The 11,607-nt window shown below is 34.7% G+C and overlaps 1 protein-coding gene and 1 long non-coding RNA gene across 2 annotated transcripts in view; one reads left to right on the forward strand and one right to left on the reverse strand.

Annotated features, from left to right (window-relative positions):
- The window catches only part of LOC106460832 (twitchin-like), a 248,186-nt gene that overhangs the window by 51,940 nt on the left and 184,639 nt on the right, over positions 1-11,607 (forward strand). The gene's annotated exons all lie outside the window — the stretch shown is intronic.
- Positions 1,483-5,850, reverse strand: LOC111086098. The gene is made up of 3 exons (XR_002610854.1): positions 5,602-5,850; positions 4,997-5,091; positions 1,483-1,595 (listed from the first exon to the last, which is right to left on the reverse strand). It is a non-coding gene; the product is annotated as an uncharacterized LOC111086098 (long non-coding RNA).

Here is an 11,607-nt window from a genome sequence, read left to right on the forward strand (position 1 = left end):
GACGTAGATTTCACACAAAAAAATCAAGATGAATGAGGATCCATATTCGTTTGACATCAATGTTCTTCCCTTTTCTTCGGTTTATTTGTATTTTTGTTAACAAACATAACAATAAAAATGTTCATTGTGGTAAATGAAACAATAATTTGATGTAAGTAATTTTTTTTTATTCCCGATTTGTAAAAATTCGTTTCGTGATAGAAAAAATAATAATATTATTTTAAAAATCTGCGTAGCTGAATTATGTAAAATCTGTTATTAAAACCAAAATAACTTTTATGAAGTTTAAATTTTTTGTGTTATTGTTTCTACGACGCTAATCTATCTTTATAGGAACGCATATCTGGACCAAGTAAGGTTAATGTTCTATATCCCATACAGAAGTAGGTATGTGGGTGTAACCAAGTGGTTAGCATGCCAATCTGTGGACCCAAAGGTCAAGGGTTCGAGACGTGATATCGCTGAACTTTCAGATGTGGGCGCGTTATAAAAGTGACATTCAATACTGTTATTCGGTTCAGTAAGCTGGATAAAGTTCAAAATTACAGACGGCCATAGCTGAACCCAAGAGATTTCTGACTTGGCCGCTCACCCCACGTCTGCATAAGGTGCCGTTCGGATTGAAAACACCAGTTGAAAAATAATGTTACACTCTAGTTACAGGAAGACCAAACAAACTTAGCATATCTCTTCATATTAAATCATAGTGTTAAAATTACATCATATAATAGCATTAAAAAGGAAGCGATACTTATGGTTTTTAACCATATCTCTTGAAGAAAAAATCATTGGTCTCCAAACGGTAGTCAGGTGGATAAGGCGCTCGACTCACAATCTGAGGGTCGCGGGTTCGAATCCGCATCCCACCAAACATGCTCGCCCTTTCAGCCGTGGGGGCCTCATAATGTGACGGTCAATCCCACTATTCGTTGGTAAAAGAGTAGCCCAAGAGTTGGCGGTGGGTGGTGATGACTAGCTGCCTTCCCTCTAGTCTTACACTGCTCAATTAGGGACGGCTAGCGCAGATAGCCCTCGTGTAGCTTTGCGCGAAATTCAAAAACAAACAAACAAACAAATCCAAACGGTAAAGAAAAGTAGAAGTAAAGGCTGTTGAAATATATTTTACACAATATCGATGAGTGTTTTCCTCATGTTTTATATTATTCATCCACAGCTGCAAAACTAAAATGAGTAGTGGAAAGAAAACCGAAAATTTATCGAACTGTTGACTGTTTTATTGATTTTGCTGAATTAACCTTGTATTTATAAATCATTTTCACTTGCTTTATGGCGTATTTATATTTAATATATGTAACATTGTAGCTCACATCTGCTAACATTTACGAGCAGAGTTTGGCGGGGATACATTTCTTGTATCCAACAAAAGCCAAAAGCTTGTTCTTGACAATCGAACAAACCATAAAGGTTTCACCGATCTGCCGCTTGGTGAACGTCAGTAACACCTCTTCCCGGGTTTCCGCTCGTATTGAACATTCTTTCTCTATTTTTAGACGAAATCTATGCAACATGTCTGCATCTCCTCTAGCCGACTACATTCTCAGTAGCAGCGGTTTTCTTCTAAAGTCTCTGATAGTCTAAACCAAAAGACAAAATTTACTGTTTCTTTTTCCCATGTAAGAGCCATGTGTATAGCAGGTGTGATGATTTTCTGCAGATAAACATAAAAAATACACATGCTCGTTTGATTACATCCCCTGGTGAATCAGTGGTAAGTTTACGGACTTACAACACTAAAATCCAGGGTTTGATTCCCCCGTGATGGACAAGGCGCAGACAGCCCATTGTGTAGCTCTGCATTAAAAACAAGAACAATATTTTCTTTAAAAGTGGAATGTTTCATAAATATTTCGCATTAACAAATGAATAGAAACATGAAAAACTCTTCAGGAATTAATATAGGGTATAGAGAAAGGTTTTTGGGAACTAAAGGCGGGGGGTGTTTTACTGTGCTTACTAATTCACTCTTCCTTCTCTTTCTGCACTGGTGTCTTAATCTTCTACGTGCTCTAAAACCTAGAAGAGGGTAATCTGGAAAATAACAAAACCTACATCACTTCAACCTTGGTATTCATAACAAAGTTGAATTAGAAAAGATTTCTAAGTTCAAATATTTCTCTTAAAAGAACTGTATCATTTGAATATCCACATTCTGGGAAAAACTGTTTATTTTCAAAATACACGCAAAGTTACTCAAGGGCTATCTGGGCTAGCTGTTCCTAATTTTGAACTGTTATACTGGAGGAAAAGCGGCTAGACAACAGCACCCCCCGTCAGTTTTTTTTTATTCTTGTGTGATATAATAGTGGAATCTGACCGTCATTCTTAAAGTGCCCCCAAGGCCCACACTGCGCAGCAACGGGGCACGAGCCATAAACTCTATGATTTACAGTACGGCACGCTAACCCCAAGGACACGTCCGGCCCTCACCGAAGAGAAAAGTACACATTTTATGATACATTTTTGAAGTTAAACGTCTATGTAAGTGCAATTTTTTATCTTAAATCTTCATAGCTCTAATGTTACACATATTTGTTTACAAATGGAATATTGACACTTTATCTATTGATTTTTGTTTTTCAATCTCTACGCCTGCCTGGACCTCTACTTTTTGATACGTATTTAACGCAGAAATTAGGGTGGGCATGACCTAGTAGTTAGAGAACTGGACTGAGAACCCGAGGGTCCATGGTTCGCATCCTGTTCCGCAAATTCGCGCTCCGCCCTTTGGAGCCGCAGGTGAGTTATAAAGGTGACGATTATATGCCACTATTTGATTAGAGAAGCCAATAGATGTACTTGGCGGTGGTTGCTGTTGACTAGCTGCTTTCTCCCTCATTTACCAGTTCAACATTAGAGACAACTAACGCTGATAATCTCTGTGTAGCCCTGAGTGTATTTCGGAAACAAACAATGTAGATATTCCACTGTGCAGCTTAGCGCTAAAACAAAAAGCACTTATCGCCATTGACTTCTTGCATATTGTATTTACAGCAACACTGTTTTTCTTCATAGTAGATTAGAAAATCTGTAGTTTTATGGAGTCTTGCAACATAAAAGTTGATAAAGGCTCAACATGGAGCGCTAAACGTCATCTCAAGACTAAAAATGAAACTGAATAAGAAGTCTGCGAAAACATAGATTAAAAGTGCTAATTATTATTTCATTTTGTAAATGTATCGTTTTGATACAAACTTTCTTAGAAAAACATCACAAAATGAAGGTGAGAAAACTGGATAATATGTACACCTTCATAGTTTTTTCGAGACGATTATGTGACCTCAAATTACCAAGAATGCTGACATCGTCATAAGAAAATATCAATGCAGACAAAATATTCACCTTTGTTTCGACCACAAACTTAAATAACTCTCTCAGCGCCACCACACGCGATTAATAGTGATCCACTACTAACCGCTATAAATAAGAAAGATTAAGAATTCATTTGAATTTCTAGCATTAATCCATTGCAGTGCCAAAAAAAAAAATATGTGTAAAGTTTCTTCATCTTGTAGGATTTTTAATCAATTTTTAAATCGCAACTTATGACAGTTATTCGTGAAGATGATGGTGAAAGATTTATTAACAGTTAAAAGTTATAGCTCACTAATTTATTAACCTAAAAAATGGAACCAACTTAAAGCAAAAATTAATTTAGGCTCATATTTACTGAAATCAAGATATTTCCGTATTACGTTTTTTTGTTATTACATTTAAGTTACGTAATATATTATTGTTCTGGCGTAAAGCTATACGATGGGTTATCTGCGCTCTGTCTACCACGGGGAATTCGAACCACAGATTTTAGCGTTGCAAGTCCGTAAACTTTCAACTGACCCACCGGGGGACAGTAAGCAATATTTTAATAAGTAATGTTAAATAGATTGTTTTGTGTGGGATTTTAAAAAAGGGGAGGAGAAACTTAAGTTTAACTAAGTATTGAAAATATAAACTTAATCTAAGATTTTCTTAACTCTAATGGTATATTAGTAAATATGCACCGTGTATTTAATTTGTCCTTTAAACACAAACACACCAATCTTATAGACCACTTGTTTCCACAAGGTAAAGAAAATTAATTAATGATCTAAGCTTTATAACTAATTGTTTTGATTTTTTCTTTTCGGCTTATAGTACGTTTATTAAATGATATAGTCAAATTTTCATTTTAAAGGATTTGTTATTTCAACAAAGCGTATTGTGAATACTCTTTAACCAAGTCGAATTCACGTAAATCCCTAAATCAATTCCATTATTCGTTATTAAGATAGTCTTAGTTAATAAATAAATATATAAATTGCAGACGAATCAAATAAATATTTCAAAAGATTGATGAAGCTACATTTATGCAAGAAACATAATACTTGTGATAGCTAATTTTTCTTTTCGTAAAATCTCTCCTAGCTGGCACCACAATCGCTACTCTAGTATGACGTAACAAGTAGTTTGTACTACAGAAGAGGGCGTGACTCACGGTGGTAAAGTAGGAATCTGATGCTTAAAGCGAATGGTACTTTGGGATCGGCTGCCAGGATAGTCTAAGCTCAAATATTTCAGTGTCTTAATTATAACATTTATGAACGTGAGAATCTGGGCGAAACCAAGTAATAACTTCCAACCAGAGAGAAAAAACAAAACTGATCAGACTCTCTTTACTTTCGAAGAACATAAATTAGCTAAAATACATAGATGTTAGCAACGTACTGACATAAGCTTTACGAATTTTGTCATAACTGGTTCTTGCTATCCCCACGAAAACGCTTTGTTAAAGAAGACAATTCATCTCCACAGATCTTTAAAGAGACAAATCAATAAGTAATATATTTTATTTCAACTATTTTTATATTTTTTTACAAAGAGGACTAGTGGGGTTTTTATGTCTTGTTTTACTTAGATTAAGTTTATATTCTATTGATGGATTATCTGAAGTATATAGAAACCAGTACTTTATGATTTGAATATCCTTCTCTTTATTTACCTTTTTATAAAATCCCTTGCTATTTGGAAGGCTTAAAGTGGAATTTCCACAAGTTTGACGCGTTTAGTCGAAGCGATCCATAGATTCTCCATTCTCTAAAAGAAATATTAAAGCACACATTGTTAATTAACTGTGTTATAAGACGTAGCTATGAAAACCTATGTCTATGTCGTTCATTGGATTTATTGGAAATAAAGAGCTCATTTTATCAGTATACAGCAAGTTTCTGTAAAACACACAACGTCAATAATATAAATATTGTAATACAATAACCCCTTTTTAAGGTCTACCAGTACAGTAAGAAAACGAAAGTTCTTATCACACAATAGGGATATGCTTGCGATGTTTGGTGATATATTGTATACTTCTCAACTGCTTGTCTAGACTACATAATAAGTACAAAATTAATAATATATAAGTAGAATTTATACATCTAAAGTTATGTGACTTATAAAAGAGCTTAGATAATACTGAAAAATACGTTAAACAATAACAGAATTGATACGCTTATTATCTGGAATAGGTAATTAGACGGCATCATATAATTTTCGACTTTCATAACGAGTCACGTTATTGTATTACGAGAAAATGACAAGTTTTAATACCCTTTAAATAAAAGAAACTTCAGAAAGGGGCACCTTCAGAGAGCAAAACCGATGAAGTAAAGATGTCTCTAAATCAGGATCTTCCAACAAGGAACGTTAGCCAAAGCTGTCGCTATAATTACCCTACGTACGATCTTTTTAGGTAACCGAGCCTTTTGGTGGCGTAGCTGCTATTTTAATCCAGGCGCTTTCACTGGGGAAAGAATTGATGTTTGATGGGTCATAGTGCCAAATTAAACATGGCGCTTTATGTAATCTAAAGGCAAACTGTTTATTTGTGTTTTAGCTGTTGGGTCATGCAACAAGTTTCCTGCACAAATAGTACAGTTATAGAGAAAATCTTGCTAAGTTAAGAGTTGGCCATCTTCAGCTTCCAAACCTATCAATTCAAATGGAGAAGAAGTCTATTACTCTAGCCTCCTCTTTTGCACTCGGCCCACAAAGCTCCACTTCTCAAGCGCCACCACATGGTCTGTTTAAGTACCTTCATCGGCCTTATTTGGAGACTGTCCCAGCTTCAACTTAGCCAGCTCTAGGGTTCGTGCTTTAAGCTGAAGGTTGGGGCTCCAGCTCTACTATCTTGAAAGACATAGAGAGTGGAGAAACCTAACCTATCGGGCACGTGTCGGTAGCGGCTCTAAGATCGGCTCAAAGTCTTTAGATTCACCTATTACTGTGTTCAATACAGGTGTGTTGCTGACTCTTTGTTTCTTCGTTATCGTTCACGTAAACTGAATCTTACTTTCACAGTCCATTCCAATCTAGTGACTGCCTTCGCTACAGGAACTACACATTTCTTAAGACACGCCGAGTTCTACAGAGTCCACCAACCCTAAGCGTTGGCGGAGAGTAGGATGAAATGTGTTTGATGAGGGTTTAGATATATCTAAGAGGATTATATCATCACTTCTAGTGAGGATTAGCCATCTCTTCCCGGCTACTAGCTGACCTTCAAATACCAGAACATGGGAACACGGTAATCAACCTCTTAATTCCTGATGTGTCTAAACCTTCTAATCTAATTAGTTTGCGTTAAAATTCATTTTGGTAAAAAACAAGACAAACAAAAAACATGCGTTTTCTTGAACAGTTAGTGTTGTGGTATAAAAAATATTTTTATTACTCAGTAAAGATTTGTAGCAAATTCTTTAATTGAATCGTTTTTACAAAGCGCTCATATTTTAGTTTTAAATTTTGATCAGATCTTATTTACAACTTGTTAGCAGCTATGTGATAAAAAGGTAAATTGACTGTCTTTGGTTCTACCTGTGTAGAATATTGATATTATCAATGAAGTGTTAGTATATTCTGTATTAAAATTGTTTAAGCATCAGTTGAATTATAATGGAATAGTTATGGGCTCGATAAATAATTTTACAAAACAGGTTGTGTGTAATTTATACACATCTCGGACATTATGCTATATACTGCAACTAGAGCTATAGATAGCTCAAGATTCGTGACTTGTGAATGTGTATATCATAGAGACCTACTTATATGCGAGTAGATCTACTAGTTTTCGTAATCAAGGCGCGAGAAGATAGACTATAATTTTGTTCTTTAATACAAAGTTGTTTTCCGACAGGAGTTCAAGTCATTTGAGTGCCTGTTTTAACACAAGTCTAAACTAAGGCATATTACGTTTTTACAATCATAATTTCCCAAGACTTTTCTTACTATGTTATCGTGTGCTGCCATCTCGCGCCAAATGATAAAATGTATTTAGTTAACAACTTCCTTCGGAAATACTACTGACACCTGACCTAGTTATTCCTTAATTTTCAACACTAACACCATAGACGTTTTGAGTCGGGAATCGAAAGCACTGACTCTAGATTTCTGTTTTATCTTCCCCTTCTTTACCTCAGAACTATTAACTGAAACTCCTTTACCACTTCCTCTAACTGTGCCCACCACGGGTATCGAAACCCGGTTTTTAGCTTTATAAGCCTTCAGACTTACCGCTGAGCCACTGGGATGAGAGAGGGCGGGGGCAAATGCAGGAGGTATATTTATAGAAAGAGTGGATAAAGATATTGCGTCACACGACATTCCTCAAGAACCGGGTCTTGGTAGTTATATTTTCAGTAGACTGTCTTCGGTATAAAGAAGATACAGTGTTCTAGTCTTTTCTCAAGAACACCTAATTCGAATTAACCCTCCATACTATAAAGTACAAAGTTAAGTATTGAATAATACCGTTATTCCGCTCCTTTCGACCTGAATGCTTGTTACATTTTTGATTTTGGTAATTAAAGACTGTAATATATAAAAATAGGAAGAGATTTCGTTTATTTTATTTTTTGTAGTTAAGCACAAAGCTACATACTTTGAACACCACAGGTATCGAAACCCAGTTTCTTGCGGTATAAGTCAGCAGACATACCGCTTTGCCACTGGAGGCAGAGATTCCGCCTTTGTATGCGAAGAAAGTAACTAAATCAGAATAGTTTGAATAATTATAAAACATCCATTGTTGAAACTTCACCATAAGAAAAAAACTATTTAAGCTAGAACTTTATCGAACAATCTGCACGTTGGTTTAGTTATGTATATATATATGTATATTACACAAGATTTCGGCTCAGAGACATGAGCCTTCAACAACTTATTGAACCGAAAGCTTATGTAATAAATGAATACTAAAACAATATGTGGATTGTCCATCGAAGTTCCACTATAATCAATTAGTACTCAGTTTATGGGCTGAATAGAAAAAAATGTTGTTGTTGTTTTCTTTAGAAGCAACAGAACAACTGAAGTGTTTGCAAAAAAACAATTCAGGATTACGGGAATGCTTATCATTTCGGTATTTTCTGGGATTCATATATATGCTCTTCCATTGGTTTAAGACTTTTAAACATTTCATATCTTATTTTATTTTATGTTCCTGTATAGGATTAAAGCTATAACTGGATAAAACTACGACACAATTTGCCCAAATCCCATTTTAAATACTAGAATTCTGTCGAGTTTAATCCCTTACTCACTATAGAGGCATACTTGGTACGCCCACTGTATTCCATAAACTAAGTATCATTAGATTTATTGTGAAAATCACAAAGTACATCCACATGGCCCTTGGGAATAGAGCGATCTTTGTTCGATAAAATATACAATAAATTAAAGGCGTTGGAACCGAGGGTGATGGAGTTACATATTTGACTTATATAGCAACTGTAAATTATATTATTATATTAATTTTCTAGGGGGCGTGCCACCAGAACCCCTTAGATTAAGCTGCCTTTAGCAGCTCTTTATACGTTCAGTCTCTTATTGTAAAATCTGCATGTCTAGCCAAGCACCCCCACTTTACAACTCTTTCTTTTACCACTGTAAATTAATCAAATTTTTCTTGTTTCCTAGAAATACAAAATACCCTTCGTCGTGAAAAGGTTAAACATAAAATAATACTAGTTCTAGATATCATACAAATAATTTCACAGTCAGTTGTACAACCTCCAGTGAATATGGGTCAGGAGGATGAAGGAAGGGACAACACAATTGAAATTAAACACACTGAAACAAGTTTTAACAAACTCACGTATACAACATTCAATCACTGTCGGTTTGCCTTTATAAGGGATGAAGAAAGCCAACGCACGTGAATGTGGAAACAATGATACAAGCAGTAATAAAGTCCGACACAACTTTTAGAAAGTATCGGTCGCCTTAATAGAGAATACAACACGCCTGATTATAACACTTCTATATAAAAAGTGGTGTTTAATACAAAGTTATTGTTGAAGTGTTAAGATGAATATAACTAGAAACTTGGGTTAGTAAAGATGTTGTGTTTTCTGCATAGCACAAACAATTTTTCTGGAGGATTAAGATTTTCTATACATTCATGTTTCTGATAATCCACAGTTTATCCTGTATCAGACATGAATTGTTGAGATACTGAACATTTCAAAGGTTCATTTTGGAGTGGTTTTTTTTATTGTTGTTGATGGTTAATTGTTATACAAGTAAATATTTGTGCGTTTCATGGATCACACTGGTCTTAACTAAACCTGAATTTTCGTTGTAAATAAAGCCTTGTTTATTCACTCGTTCAAGGGTATCATTGAAGTGTCTTCTTTTTTTGTTTCATTAAAATTTGTATTTTGATTAAGAAGATAGCACATAGAATCACATGCAATACTTGCCACGGTTTTCACTATTCTTTTTCGGGAAAATAGTAAACTATTCGAAAGCGCTCAAGTTTTTGGGTCTCGTTTGAAAACCATTATTAAAATTTGTTTATACTTGTCGTAGATTTCATAAAAGGTCTGTTGGTTTTAGCGTGAATCCTCATAACAGGCTGTCTATGTTCTGCACACCACAGAGAATCGAACTCAGAATTCTAGCGTTATAAGCGTTCAAGCTTATCGCAGGGTTAAGCAAAGTTAATATCCAAACATTGATGGTCTGTGTCTATCATTACATAGAGCTATAGCATCTAGATTGCCTTAAATGTGGAACTCAAGGGATATTTGACACTTATTTAGAAAAATATCATATGTGTCCGGAGATATATTTATTTCACTAGTTTTGTAACTGCGTGTTTTATACCCTTTTGACAGATTTTTTTTTTGTGTCGATAGCAAATACTAATCTGAAATACGAAATGCAACATACATAATAAGGAAAACATCATCATGATCACAATCTTCCTGAGTCAGAACTATCTCACGTAAAAAGTACCATATCATTATTACAATCTTCCTGAGTCAGAACTATCTCACGTAAAAAGTACCATCATCATTATTACAATCCTCATCTGTCAGAATTGTCTCATATTAAGAAATATAGTATTCTTTAATCATCTTGTAATACAATGTACATCAATAAATAGCAACGTTACTTAATTAATTGCTTAATTAATAAGCCCATATTTTATCTGTACATTCATCAGAATTATATTTTTATACCAGTGATATCGGTGGTTGTTCGAATCTTTGGCTTCTCATAGTTATAATTGATATATTGGACTAATCTAGGATTTTATGGATGATCATGAATAACTTAGCCATATCATTTCCTTACAAGATAGATTGATCTTCTGTAGCCATATCATTTCCTTACAAGATAGATTGATCTTCTGTAGCTATATCATTTCCTTACAAGATAGATTGATCTTCTGTAGCCATATCATTTCCTTACAAGATAGATTGATCTTCTGTAGCTATATCATTTCCTTACAAGATAGATTGATCTTCTATAGCCATATCATTTCCTAACAAGATGGAATGATCTTCTGTAGCTATATCATTTATTTACAAGATAGAGTGATCTTCTGTAGCTATATAATTTCCTTACAAGATAGATTGATCTTCTGAAGCAATATCATTTCCTTACAAGATGGAATGATCTTCTGTAGCTATATCATTTCCTTACAAGATAGAAGAATCTTCTACAGCTATATCATTTCCTTACAAGATAGAATGATCTTCTGTAGCTATATAATTTCCTTACAAGCTAGAAGGATCTTCTGCAGCTATATCATTTCCTTGCAAGATAGAAGGATCTTCTGTAGCTATATAATTTCCTTAGTACTATCAGGATTTAAATTCAACTCATTCTAAAAAATTACAACTTAATTAGTAGTGTTATTGATTTCGCTCACCGATAAGTGTACAAAAGAGGTTTGTGAGAAGAGGTTCGATCCTGGCTTATAATTTGCTAGTAATTTCTCACTTCATTAAGAAAGTTTATAACAGGTTTATTTATCGTTATTGACTCGGTTAGTTGCTAAGGTTGTGCAGCTAATTTGTCAAGGAAGTACAAAACAGCTTATATATATAATTGAATAATTAGAGTTGTTTAGACATTTGTTTAACAACAAGTTAAGGCTTGGAATGGTCTATTCTTTCATTGGGGTGTGTGTCTATGAGCCAGACTAGTTTCGAGAATTCCGCTCCTCATCAGTGACCCTGGACACTACTGGTGTATTTACATGTTTTACACTCACCAAAAAGAAACCTATCATTCTATAAGTATTTGAAGAACTTGTAGCAATCC

Source organism: Limulus polyphemus, unplaced genomic scaffold (assembly GCF_000517525.1).
Source record: "Limulus polyphemus unplaced genomic scaffold, Limulus_polyphemus-2.1.2 Scaffold845, whole genome shotgun sequence".
Taxonomy (NCBI): Eukaryota; Metazoa; Arthropoda; class Merostomata; order Xiphosura; family Limulidae; genus Limulus; species Limulus polyphemus.